We start from the raw sequence: 14,737 nt of genomic DNA, 5'->3' as shown, positions 1-14,737 counted from the left end.
TGCTCCCGACCGGCTCGGACATTCTGGCTTTTTTCTGCCTACGCATTTGCTTCTCCCCTCTGGTACCGCACTCCTGTCTGTTACCAACCCGGCTTGGCTGACTTCCCTTCCACCCCTTTGGGGTTGCCAATGCGGCGCCGGTGTACGCTAGTAGTACCCTACTGAGGCCTCCTCTCTATCGACCTCTGGTGGAGGTCTCCCGTACCCGTTCTGCAGGGTCACGACAGGTATCCTCTGCCATTCTTCCTTGCAGATCCTCTCCAGTTCCTTCAGGCTGGATGGTGAATGTTGGAGGACAGCCATTTTCAGGTCTCTCCAGAGATTCTCAATTGGGTTTAGGTCAGGGCTCTGGCTGGGCCAGTCAAGAATGGTTACAGAGTTGTTCTAAAGCCACTGCTTTATTATTTTAGCTGTGTGCTTAGGGTCATTGTCTTGTTGGAAGGTGAACCTTCGGCCAAGTCTGAGGTCCAGAGCACTCTGGAAGAGGTTTTCATCCAGGATAGCTCTGTACTTGGCCGCATTCATGTTTCCTTCAGTGGCAACCAGTTGTTCTGTCCCTGCAGCTGAAAAACACCCCCATAGCTTGATGTTACCAACACCATGTGTCACGCCGCCTGTCACGCCGCGCTCACCTGGGGGCTGGACCTCGGTCCCGGCGTCACCTCTTCTGGAGCCGTGGCCGCTCAGGGGGTCCCGTTGGGTGCGCACGTGCACCTCTCGTGCTTAGGTTCATGTTTGCACTATGTTCTGTGTGCGCATGCGCGCTCTTCTCAGCTGTCTCCAGGCCTGTCCTCTCTATGGTATTGGAGGACTTGACCCGGAAGTCCTAGTGATCATGTGCTATATCAGGCTACCTCTTCCTATGGGAGGTGCCTGATTATTGTTGTGCTTCCTGGCTTGGTCTGCCTTGTCCTTGCCTGGCTGTGCGCTGTATTCAGGTCCTCTGTCTTATGCTCAGTTGTGCCTCCTGGTACACGCTCTGATCCTGTGCTCTGTCTTATGCTCAGTTGTGCCTCCTGGCACACGCTCTGATCCTGTGCTCTGTCTTATGCTCAGTTGTGCCTCCTGGCACACGCTCTGATCCTGTACTCTGACTTGTGCTCAGTTGTGCCTCCTGGCACACACTCTGTTCCTGTACTCTGTTGCACCTCCTGGCACACCTGCTGCCTAACTCAGTACTCTGATGTGCTCCTTTGCACGCGTCCTGCTTTGCTCACACCCGGACGTACTAGTCGCTGCACGCCATACGTGCTCTCGTGTACCCGTCTTGCACTATCCTGTATCTAGCGCACTCCCGTGTACACGCCGTGTGTTCCCCAGTACTCTCCGTGCCTCCTTACATGTAGGAGGAGAGGCCTCCGCCGAGTACCCGGGCCGGAACCAAGCGGACCGTCTTCTAGGTTACTGGGGGATCTGTTTCCAGGGAGCAGAGTTAGGGGATGGAACGCTGAGACTCACAGGGCAGTTGGGGGTGGAGTCCAGATAAAAGGGGCATAGAGGGCCAGACTGAGTGAGTCAGCAGAGCGGGAGAGAAGGAGGAGGAGACTTGGTGAGGGCCAGAGAGCGAGAGCCACGAGCAGCAACCAGAGAGGAGGACAGCGACCGGAGGGAGACTCTCGGTGGACCGCAGTGAGACGGCATCGAGCCTACCGGCAAAAGGAGACTGCTGCCTCACTCCAGCTCGCGGCTGCGGCCTCCTCGCTGCTGGCCGCTGCTGCTTTACTCCCGACCGTGGCGGTGACTTATCCTTTGCCACCCGCATCTGCCACCGCCCCACTCCAGTCCGTGGTAGGTGCTGGACCTGCGCCCGCCGCGGAATCTCCAGTGCAGCCGCAGGCTGCGCCTGTGGCCTATCAACCCCCCCACTTATCACCGCCGCTGCCAGCCCCTGTCAGGGGGTTGCTACCTCCACTCTCCCACTCCCAGGCGGTATTCCGCTGCCTCTGCTGGGGGACTTCCCGCTAAAGAACTCTCCGCGGGCCTGTTGTATCCCTGCTTCTCCTCGACGTCGGAACGCCTGAAGGCTATGCCAGATCCTCAGCGGCTGGGCCCAGTGGCTGCGACGCCGACACACCCTTGAACAGGACGCCGAGGGACGTCAGGACGGATAAGTGACGCATAGTAACTAAGGACCCGTAGTCGGCCATTCCTCAGCCCTATAGTAACCGGTCTTTGCCGGAGTAGTCGTGTTCTCTAAATTCATGTTTTATGTGTATTTGCTCCCTGTGAGGACAACTACTGTTATTCTATTTGGTTTCTTAAAATAGCCCTAACGGCATTCATCTATAAAAGTTACTATTTAAAGTTTCATCTGTCTCGTGTCTCATCACTGCATCCTGCGTACCTGCTATTACCACATACACTCACCCTGTACCGTCCTGTACCCCGCGTGTCACTGTGTCCACGCTTTACACGTTCCTGCAGACACACTCTTGTCTCCTGTGAACCGGCCACCTGGTGCCAGCAGTTGTGGTACCTTACCCCCTTGGGCTTGCCCCTGACACTCCCTGTATAGGGGGCGGTCCTCACTAGGTCACCTCGCCCTGGGAGGGTTGGTGCCACGACCCAGAGGGTCCACTCCAGGAGTCGTCACAGTATGTTTCACTGTTGGGATTGTATTGGGCAGGTGATGAGCAGTGCCTGGTTTTCTCCACACATACCGCTTAGAATTATCACCAAAAAGGTCTATCTTTGTCTCCTCAGACCAGAGAATCTTATTTCTCATAGTCTGGGAGTCATTCATGTGTCTTTTAGCAAACTCTATGTGGTCTTTCATGTCTTGCACTGAGGAGAGACTTCCGTCGGGCAACTCTGCCATAAAGGCCCAACTGGTGGAGGGCTGCAGTGATAGTTGACTTTGTCGAACTTTCTCCATCTGCAGAGCTCGGCCACCGTGATCTTGGGGTTCTTCTTTACCTCTCTCACCAAGGCTCTTCTCTCACGATTGCTCAGTTTGGCTGGACGGCCAGTTCTGGGAAGACTTCTGGTCATCCCAAACTTCTTCCATTTAAGGATTAGGGAGGCCACTGTGCTATTAGGAACCTTGAGTACTGCAGAAATTCTTTTGTAACCTTGGCCAGATATGTGCCTTGCCACAATACTGTCTCTGAGCTCCTTGGCCAGTTCCTTTGACCTCATGATTGTCATTTGGTCTGACATGCCCTGGAAGGTCTTATAAGGACAGGTGTGTGCTTTTCCAAATCAAGTCCTATCAGTTTAATTAAACAGAGCTGGACTGCAATGAAGGAGTAGAACCATCTCAAGGAGGATCACAAGGAAATGGACAGCACGTGACTTCAATATGAGTGTCGGAGCAAAGGGTCTGAATACTTATGACCATGTGATATTTCATTTTTTTTTAATAAATTTGCAAAAATTTCTACAATTCTGTTTTCTTTTCAGTCAAGATAGGGTGCAGTGTGTACATTAATCAGAAAAAAAAATGAAGTTTTTTGAATTTACCAAATGGCTGCAATGAAATAAAGAGTAAAAAATTTAAGGGGGTCTGAATACTTTCTATACCCATTGTTTATATATATCACACCAATATAACTGTAGTTGCTAAATTATTGTAAATGTACCTACGTAGCATTTCTTATTTATTTTTTAAGAAGGGGAAATAGCAAACTAATTTAAAAAAAATCTGCACCTCTTCTGGAACCACTACCACATATATTCAGGTAACCCTCTCCATGCTGTATATTCTGATGGATATCCTGGTGCTTATAACTGGTGGTAGCTATTTCTATGCTTTTTGGCCATATTCATTTTTGGGAGATTTTGTGATATGGATTATTTATTGATAAAATATTTATATATATTAGGTCACAATATTAACATATGTCCATTTCTTGGACTTTTTGTATATAATATATGTATATATATATAGCTCCGTGTATACTCACGTATAAGCTGAGATTTTCAGCCCATTTTAATGTATGGAGCATCTTATGGGGGCATAATGTATAGAGCTTCTTATGGGGGCATAATGTATGGGGCATTTTATGGGGCATGTTCTATGGAGCATCTTATGGGGCCATAACTTATATGGGGCATATATATCTGGGGCAACTTATGGGGCCATTATTAACCTTTGTGCAGCATTATAAGGGGTGTATTTTGTATGGAGCGTCTTATGGGGCCCATCATGAACTGTATGGAGCATTATATGGGGCTCCTGATTCAATATGGATATTCAAAAACATTTAACCTACTGATGTCTCAATTAATTTAACTTTTACTGGTATCTATTTTTATTTTTGAAATTTACCAGTAGCTACTGCATTTTCCACTTTAGGCTTATACGCAAGCCAATAAGCTTTCCCAGTTTTTTTGTGGCAAAATTAGGGGTGTCGGCTTATACACGAGTATATACGGTGTGTGTGTGTGTATATATATATATATATATATATATATATATATATATATATAGTAAGGTAGCGCTGTCATTCAAGGTTGGGGACACTCACTTGGCAGCCAAATAATCATGTCCGGCACGGGTTTTCCATAAAACAATAACAATCCATGCAGTTTATTCAGGCATCATAAACCCACAGCAGCAACATAAAGTTCATATAAACAGCATAGCGTCCATGTCAGAGCTACCCTCTGTTTATCCTGTAGTCATACAGGTTGTGCAATGTCCAGCACACAGGCTCTCGATCCTCACAGTTATATCCCCTCTCAGGGTTACATCATAGCTGCTTCATACTCACTTCAGACGTCCATTCCCTCCAGGGAACTATCAGGCACTTGCAGCCATTAGACACAGCCACTCCACGTGCTGTCAGGCAGGAAGCCCCATCTCCCAGCGGGACCTTCCACAACAGACCAACCGGGTCCCAGCATTCACTCATGTGACATACCCTGGCCACCTTATATGGTCCGTAGCCACGCCCACCGGGTCACATGGCTATGACCTCATCACAGGTCCTACAAGCATTCATACATTCTTTACTATGTCGTTCTAACCACACCCTTGGGTGGATTTGTAGGTAGCTCTCCCTAACCCATTAGCACAAAACCTCAGCAGTATCACTGCTGATCAACACATACACAAGTCTTCAACTCAAGGCCACCCACTTTGAGATACATTACGATCATTCAGCATCCTACACCTATCAGGACACTGGAAATGCCTATACGCCTGTCCTGGGACACCCACACAGTTCCCCCTAGCGGACACAGTGGTCACTACACCACAACATATATATATTATTATTTTAGTTTTATGGCTCACTAGGTTATATGCATCATTTACAATATTTTAGCATTTTTTATTGGTGAATTATGACATCATTTTTTTGTCATGCATAGGGCGTTTTATTTGTATCTAAGGTAATAATCTCTATTTATGAATATTTGTATTATATTTAAGCACCTTAGCTCTTGTATTGATTTAATAACATTGTGTGGTCCCCGTTACATATTATCCTATTTTCTGTGTTGTATTGTTCTTTTTATGTTTTGTGTGGTGCACCTTTTTATAGTAGCTCTTTTGCCAAATACTTCAAATAAAGGCATTTTATCTCAATAAGTCAGACCTTCCCCTATTTATGTATTTATTACCGTATATACTTGAGTATAAGCCTAGGGTGGAAAATGCAGCAGCTACTGGTAAATTTCAAAAATAAAAATAGATACCAATAAAAGTAATATTAATTGAGACATCAGTAGGTTAAATGTTTTTGAATATCCATATTCAATCAAGAGCCCCATATAATGCTCCATACAGTTCATGATTGGCCCCATAAGATGCTTCATACAAAATACACCCCATATAATGCTGCAAAAAGGTTAATAATGGCCCCATAAGACATAAGATGCTCCATAGAATAATATGCCCGATATGCTGCTCCATGAAGGTTATGGCCCCATATATTATGCCCCCATATGCTGCCCCCAAAAGATGCTCCATAGATTATGCCCCCATATGCTGCTGCCGCAAATTAAAAAAAATAAAAATGTCATACTCACCTCTCCGTCGCTGGGGGCCAGGTGCCTGTGTCACCGCTGGCTCAGGACCCGGCACCTGAGATATTCACCTGTCACCGGTCCATCGCTGCTCGCCGCTGTCTGCCGGTCCCTCTGTCAGTGACTGCTCAGGCAGAGGGCGTGGTGTGCTCTAACTACGTCATCGCGCCCTCTTCTGCCAGAACATCACTGACAGAGGACGCGGCAGAAAGTGGCGAGCAGAGATGGACCAGGGACAGGTAAATATTGCATATACTTACCAGCTCCTGGCACGGTCTCTGCAGTCCCGTTCTCACACGGTCTCCCTTCAGCGGTCACGTGGTACCACTCATTAAACTCATGAATATGCGCATATTCATGAGTTTAATGAGCGGTACTACGTGACCACTGAAGGAAGGGAGACCGTGGGACAAGCGGGGGGGCTGCAGAGACGCCCCTGAGGGACGGTCAGTATGATCTGACATCCCCGCTCCCCCTCCCCTGCCGACCCCCTGGCGTATATGACTTGAGTATAAGCAGAGAGGGGGACTTTCAGCCCAAAAAAATGGGCTGAAAATCTCGGCTTATACTGTAGTGTATATACGGTAATTTACAGATTCATTTCAATAAGAATTATTTATTCCCCTTTTAAAACCATTTCCTAGTTTTTGGGTTTATCCATTGGAGCCGGACGTATGGTTTCTATTGGGAGAATATATATATATATATTATATTTATTTCATTATTTTATATGTATTGTGTGTGGGTATATCCTTATTTATTGAATTTTGGGTGATACATTAGTCCCACTGTGTCCTTCCTATTTGGTATTGCAACTCCAATACAGCAGGATTTTGCAGTTTCTGGCTTTTTGGACATACACCTATCCAGCATGTCGTCTTATATTATTTTTGAGAATGGGGAATAATTTAGGTTAAGATTAACTTTTGTTTCAATATAGTGTTGTAAAAATGTATGGTAAAAGGAAGTGGCGGTTGCAATGAACAGGGTCGTGTTAAAGATGAAAAAAATAACATTCGCATTTTCTTCCATTTGATACATTGGATGAGATGAACAGTGGCCCTTGTACCTGACTGAGATGGGGCTGTGTTGTTGGCTCTGTCAGCCATGTTAGTAAGACAATGGTAGTATCAACAGAGTTGCTGTGGTACTCTGAGTCAGAGCAAAGTTAGAGGTAGTGATCAGCAGGAGTGCAAGGAAATTTCCTTCACAGAAGCAACGGTCAGATGCTGATGATTCTGTAGTGGACAAAACCTGAGCATCAGATCAGGTTGACTAGGAAGTGACGTCATCGGGGAGGAGGGTGGTGGCATGAGCAAGAGAGTAGCTGAGGTTCGGTCAAAAGAGGTTTCTTGAAAACCTGCTGCTGTTAGCTTTGTTACAAGTAATGCCACAAGTGTTGATACTGGAGGAGGCTCAATAATACCGGAACGCTTTTGTCATAGTGGTCAGTTGTTTTGCAATGTGAAGGCTTTGTAGGAGGAATAAATACTGTGGATCTACAATCAAGAAAAGATTAGGAACTAAAGCTTTTCATAAACACATGTATCAACATCACCTACTCATTTGGGAAAAATACGCTGGCCAGCTATATGAGCTTGACTCAGTCTGTTCTCTTACACTTTCTCGTTCAAGTATTTTTGGTAGCCAGGCTACCTACCCGAGTGGTAAGTGGTCGGTGTCATAATTTGCATCATCCACAACTACAGTTTTTCATACTCATACTCTTCTATTTGGTTGTGAGGTAGCAAAACATAAAAAAAACGCCAAGGGGTGAATACTTTCTGAAGGCACTGTATACTATGATATGGAGTTTTTTTAATCCAGAGTCATCTTGGAATCATATCTTTTATATGATTTTGTAGAGTTTTTTGATACACCATATTCTGGTTTCATAGATTATCATTTTTTTCTAGTTTTCTAAAAATTTTCCATCATGGAATTCTGAGTATGTCCCAACTTAGATGAATTAGAAAAAAACCTATGCAGCTTTTTGCGATTTGTCTCTTGCGCTTGTGAGTTCAGACATGAAAATAATGAACCTTTGAATGGAGAATATAATGATGATTTAAAATAAGTCCAGATCTGAAATGAAATGTTCATTGATATGAGCAAGGCAATAAAGTCAGAAATCACAAATCAGAAAATTAGCAGGGTTGCCAGCTCACCTTTTGCGGTTCATTATAGTGGAAGCACGGAACGTTCAACCTGACCAGACATAGAAATATCCAGGAAAATAAGTGAATTCCTGCCACGCTGCAAGGAAAGGAAGGAAGAGGGGCCTTAACTGTCCCTGGAGCTGGGACCCTAGCTACTCATGTCCCCAGGGATACTCTAAAAGCTACAGATGCCTGAGTCTCCAACTTTTACTATGGTCCTGTAAAAACCCTAATCTGTTCCTTCATGAGGCATGGGACAGAAATGCAAGATAAACCAGATACAAAGACAAAACAGAGATAACAGAAAACCTCTATCATACAAAAACACTAACCAACAATAGCGAGGATAGGGACTGGGAAGAATAAACTAAATGGGAAAAGGGAACAGGAGATAAACACACACGTACAAACAGCAACCTAAAGAACACTCCAACTCTAAACTTTAACTAATTAGCTTTAGCACACAGCACAGGAAGACGAATCTCCAATAGCAACAACAAACTTCTATTCAACAGTGTCTTCTAAGAGCAAGGAAGCAGAGCTTTCACTGGCAGGACAGAGAAGGTCTGGCCAGGTTTTACAGGAAGAGTTACTGACCAGATCAGAAGCAGCTGAAATGGAGTTGCATGTTTCTAATCAGCATAGAAAGGGTCGTTAACCTCTTCATCACCAAAAACAAAATTCATTTAATATGGGATCCAAATACACTGGCTAAATGGAAGATCTGCAATTCAGAATACGCAGTGATCTTCTAGCCCCAGATCTCCGAGGCTGGCGTGACACACTCGTGACAATTCCATCTTCAGCAGTTAAAATAATGATCCTTAATTGAAAAAAAAAATCAGTAAAACATGCATAATAGATTACAGCATGGCTGTTAATTTTTTATCCATATCACCCCAGTGAATTACTTATGGATCATATATTTTAACTGATTTTTTTCAATAAATCATTTTTTTTTTTTTTAACTGGACCTGGAATTCAAATATTTTCCTGAAAATCAGATGTAATTTAGGTCAGATTTATGCAGAATAATTTTGAAGCATTCATAAACTTTCAAGCACATGTGTAAGGCCAAGTGATCTACAAAAGAACTAGGGTGTAAAAACTCAGATGTGGTATTGGACACCACTATTTGCCCAGAGGGAGCCACAAAGGGGGTAATATCCAGTGTCTGTAGTGACCTGCTCTTCCTTAAGAAATTCCTTCTGTTGGTTTAACGGAAATGGGAGACAGAGATTTGTGTTATTAAAGATGATGAGTGGGCTTCAGTGCTGGAATAAATACCCAATCTTAAGCTTATTGAGCCCAAACGACTCTCGCAGCTCTATGTCATTCACAGAGTATACAGATCACCTGAAATGATGTTTAAAATGGGTCTTAGAAATTATTCTGGATGCCCGAGGTGCGCCCAACAGGAAGCAGGAATGTTGCACACGTTATGGTCATGATCGTGTCTGCACTCATATTGGGGAGCAGTTTTGGGCCATATAGAGTCAGCCTATGGGTGCGTGGTGACTATCAATCCTCTGTCCTGCATACTGGGATATGTAGATGAACTATGTACTGTTGAGACTGGGAAACTTGCCATAGCTTGATTACTATACATGGCTAGAAAACTGATTGCTAAAAACTGGATTTCTGCAACTCCTCCGACAGGCAGAGAACTTATTAATCAATTTGAGTCCCTCATATCATTGGAAAAAAGGGTATACCTCAAAAGGGATATAAGTAAATATTTTGATAAATTATGGGGTCCCTGGCTTGGAGGTGACCAGTGATCAGCCTCGATAGGATCTTGTTAGATGTGTGTCAGTTGCTATGGAATCACTACACATTGCGTTTACAATTGCCAATCGGCTGTGTGCCTTTCGACTTGGCTGGTCTTGACCGTCCTGACTTATTCTGTTTTGTATGGTCGTATATCTATGATATGGTGTTCTGAATAACAAGTGTTAAGGGGGAGGGGGGTAAACACTTTTGGTTGAGAATGTTATTTGTGTATTTGTAACTGTTATAAAATTAATAAAAATTTACTTGATTAAAAAAAACACAAAAGAACTAGGGACTGGTAACTATGTTTGCAAAGGACACTGCTGCAAATCTTTTTTCAGATCCCCCAGTGCTCCCAAATTCAGCCAATATTTTTATTGGCTTGGATGACATACAGACTTGTGTACATGAGCAATCTCCTACATGAGCAATCTCCTCCAATGTTCTTTGCTCTGTGCTATAGCGCTTGTACCTGTCAGAGAATGTATGAGATGTAATCACCTAATACTGATTACAGATCCCTTTAACCCCTTAAGGACAAAGTCATTTTGTAGATTAAAGACCAGGCCTTAATTTTGATCGGACCACTGTCACTTTCTGTGCTTATAACGCTAGAACGCTTCAACGGATCCCGCTGATTCTGACATTGTTTTTTTGTGACATATTGTACTTCATGTTAGTGGTAAAATTTCTTCAATATGACTTGTGTTTATTTATGAAAAATACGGAAATATGGCGAAAATGTTTAAAATTTTGCCATTTTCAACCTTTTAAATTTTATGCCCTTAAATCAGAGAGATGTGGCACAAAAAATAGTTAATAAATAACATTTCCCACATGTCTACTTTACATCAGTACAATTTTGGAACCAAATTTTATTTTTTGTTAGGAAGTTATAAGGGTTAAAAGTTGACCAGTGGTTTCTCATTTTTCCAACAAAATTTACAAAACCATTTATTTTTAGGGACCACCTCACATTTCAAGTCTCTTTGAGGGGGGGTCAATATGACAGAAAATACCCAAAAGTGACACCATTCTAAAAACTGCACCCCTCAAGGTGTTCAAAACCACATTCAAGAAGTTTATTAACCCTTTAGGTACTTCACAAAAATTGAAGCAATATGGAAGGAAAAAATGAACATTTAATTTTTTTCCCCCAAAATTTTTCTTTGGACACATTTTTTTTTAATTTTGTCAAGGGTTTCAGGAGAAAACAAACCATAATATTTATTTTGCAATTTCTCCTGAGTACAACGATACCCCATGTGTGGAGGAAGACCAGTCTTTAGACGCGCGGCAGTGCTCAGAAGGGAAGGCACATCATTTAGAAATTTTGAATTTCAAATTGGCTAGAATCAAGAGGTGACACCATGTCGCATTTGGAGAGCCCGTGATGTGCCTAAACAGTGGAAACTCCCCATAAGTGACCCCATTTTGGAAACTAGACCCCTAAGGAACTTCTCTAGATGTGTGGTGAGCACTTTGAACCCCCAAGGGCTTCACAGAAGGTTATAACGTAGAGCCGTAAAATTAAAAAATCATATTTTTTCCACAAAAATGATCTTTTCACCTCCAATTTTTATTTTCCCAAGGGTAACAGGATCTCAAACGTTATTGTGCAATTTGTCCTGAGTACGCTGATACCCCATATGTTGGGATAAACCACTATTTGGGCGCATGGCAGAGCTCGGACGGGAAGCGGCGCCATTTGACTTATTTGGCTGGAATTGAGATTGGACGCCATGTCGCGTTTTGGAGAGCCCCTGATGTGCCTAAACAGTTGAAACCCCCACAAGTGACCGCATTTTGGAAACTAGACCCCCCAAGGAACTTCTCTAGATGTGTGGTGAGCACTTTGAACCCCCAAGTGCTTCACAGAAGTTTATAACGTAGAACCGTGAAAATAAAAAAAAAAATATTTTTCCACAAAAATGATCTTTTTGCCCCCAAATTTTTGTTTTCACAAGGGTAACTGGAAAATAGGACCCCAAAAGTTGTTGTGCAATTTGTCCTGAGTACGCCGATACCCCATATGTGGGGGTAAACCACTGTGATTGCTTTACTGCAATCCTTGGGAGGCAGAATGCACAAATCCACAAAAGGTGAAGAATTGGTTTTATTTTTTACACCGTTCCTCATGCGGTATTAGTGATTAGGTGACTTTATTCCTCGGGTCGGTGTGATTACAGCAATACCAGATTTATACCTTTTTTCATGTTTAGCTTCTGTCACACACTAAAAGTTGCTTTTTTTTCGAAGAATTTTGTGTAAGAAATATTTGCATCGCCGTATTTTGAGAGCTATGATTTTTCTATACTTTAATTATTTTTGCTTCACTTTATTCTGTGAGCTATAACTTTTTTATTTTTTCGCTGATGGAGCTGTGTGATGGCTTGTTTATTGTGGGACAAGATGACGTTTTCAGCGGTACCATGTTTATTTATATCCGTCTTTTTGATCATGTGTTATTGCACTTTTTCCAAGCGGTATGACGATACCGCTTGGAAAAAGTATAATTTGCTACCTTTTTTTTTTTTTACGGCGTTATCTGAAGTGGTTAGCTAGGGTGACATTTTTATAGACGGGATTTTTATGGACGCGGTGATATTTTCTTTGTTTATTTTATTTTTTATATAAAAATGTTTGTTTTTTTAGGGGATTTTTTTTTTTTTTTTTTTAAATATGTAAAAAAAAAAAAATAAATAATTTTTTTGTTACCCAGTCCCTTTATGGGATTGTCATGACCACCCCCGGGTCATCATGGCACAGATCGGGCCCCGCAATTACATTGCGGGGACGCCGATCTGAGGCAGAGGGAGCCCCCTACCCTCTGCCTCCCCCCCTGAACGCTACGACTGTGCTCGATCGCAGCAGTCAGGGGGTTAACTGCGAGGTGTGCCGCTCCTGGCTGTCAATGCAGGATGCTCAGCCACTGCAGCGCTGAGCTCCTGCACTGATAGGACAGGAGATGCTGAAATTTCAGCATCTCCTGCTCCATCGCTGCTGTTTGGTCAGTCAGATTGACTGACCAATCACAGCGCTGGGGGTGCAGGGACCGACTGCAAGGGTCCCTGCACCCCTTGCCGTGCCTGTCAGCTGTCATATACAGCTGTCGGCACTGAACTGTCACTGCGTGTTTACACACAGTGACAGTTCGTCCTGGTTCGGTAAGTTACAACCGCCCATGACGGACTGTGCACGTCTATGGACGTTAAGGGGTTAATGAGACTCCTCTGAACATGTATCTGGAATTGATTCATGACCGACACAGTGAAACATGAATCTATAGAGAATATGGCTATAATAGATAAATGAAAATTTGAAAGGACATAACCTAGTCGCCTAACCCTTTAATCTCAGTCCCTCTTTTGTGGTTTATTGTTTTAGTCTGTCTATAATTGAATTGTATCATAGTTTGCATGGAAATGCTATAAAATATAATAATATAATTAGTAATATAATTCTAATGAAAAATAAAATATTTTTTATTGTTAGCAGGTGACTGTACGGGGACCTCTGAGGGATGTCTGATATTTTCCGATTTTGCAGCAGATAATCTTGGTATCATACCAGATACAGCTCAAGAACTTATAAAAAAAAATCTGTCATCTGCTTCTTTTCAACAGGTTTTTTTTTCTTCTTCAACAAAGACAAATATGCAAAACAAAAGGGCTGTTACACATGAAATAGCTCACATAGAGGAAAAACCATTTTCATGTTTAGAATGTGGGAAACGTTACAATACTAAGTCAAGACTTGTAATACATCAAAGAATTCACACAGGGGAGAAGCCATTTTCATGTTCAGAATGTGGGAAATGTTTTAATCAGAAAGGAAATCTTTTTACACATCTGAGAATTCATACAGGTGAGAAGCCATTTTCATGTTCAGAATGTGGGAAACGTTTTGTTGAGAAATGCCAACTTATAAATCATCAGAGAATTCATACCGGGGAAAAGCCGTTTTCATGTTCAGTATGTGGGAAATGTTTTACGCAATCATATCTTGTTATTCATCAGAGAACTCATACTGGAGAGAAGCCATATTCATGTTCAGAATGTGGGAAATATTTTACTCGGAAACAACAGCTTGTTAGACATCAGAGAATTCACACAGGGAAGACGCCATATTCATGTTCAGAATGTGGGAAATGTTTTATTCAAAAATCATATCTTGTTACTCATCAGAGAACTCACACAGGAGAGAAGCCATTTTCTTGTTCACAATGTGGGAAGTGTTTTATGAACAAGTCAAATCTTGTTTCACATCAGATGATTCACACAGGGGAGAAACCTTTTCCTTGTTCAGAATGTGGGAAATGTTTTAACAGAAAATCACAGCTTGGTAGACATCAGAGAATTCACACAGGGGAGAAGCCATATTCATGCTCAAATTGTGGGAAAGGTTTTACTCTTAAAGGAAATCTTGTTACACATCAGAAAACTCACACAGGACAGAAACCATTTTCATGTTCAAATTGTGGGAAACATTTTACTCAGAAAACAAATCTTGTTAAACATCAAAAAACGCACACAAGAAAGTAGACATTTTCTTATATTTTTAAATTTACATTTTGTCAATAAATGTTATAGTAAAGTCTCGAAAAGAAAATGTAAACACTTTAGGGCAGTAAATGATAATTCAAAATTAGATAAAAAGTGAGCATTGAGAAGTAAAACCAGGAAGACCTAAAGATCAAAGAGATTCGGCAAAAGTTTCAACCAAAAGTGGGCATGTTGAAAGACAACCACAGGAATAAACTAACGGAGCCAGAACGGATCAAGGAAAGATGGAAAATGTACATACAGCACCTCTACAAGAACGACTCTGTG

The 14,737-nt window shown here is 42.6% G+C and overlaps 1 pseudogene; it reads left to right on the top strand.

The window, feature by feature from the left end:
• Positions 1 to 14,737, top strand: part of LOC141074214 (uncharacterized) — a 118,332-nt pseudogene that overhangs the window by 40,999 nt on the left and 62,596 nt on the right.

The sequence above is a fragment of the Dendrobates tinctorius genome, unplaced genomic scaffold (assembly GCF_039654945.1).
Source record: "Dendrobates tinctorius isolate UK_male_01 unplaced genomic scaffold, ASM3965494v1 ptg000014l, whole genome shotgun sequence".
NCBI classification, from domain to species: Eukaryota; Metazoa; Chordata; class Amphibia; order Anura; family Dendrobatidae; genus Dendrobates; species Dendrobates tinctorius.
The sequence above is the reverse complement of the archived record's forward strand: the minus strand, read 5'-3'. Positions and strand labels throughout refer to the sequence as shown.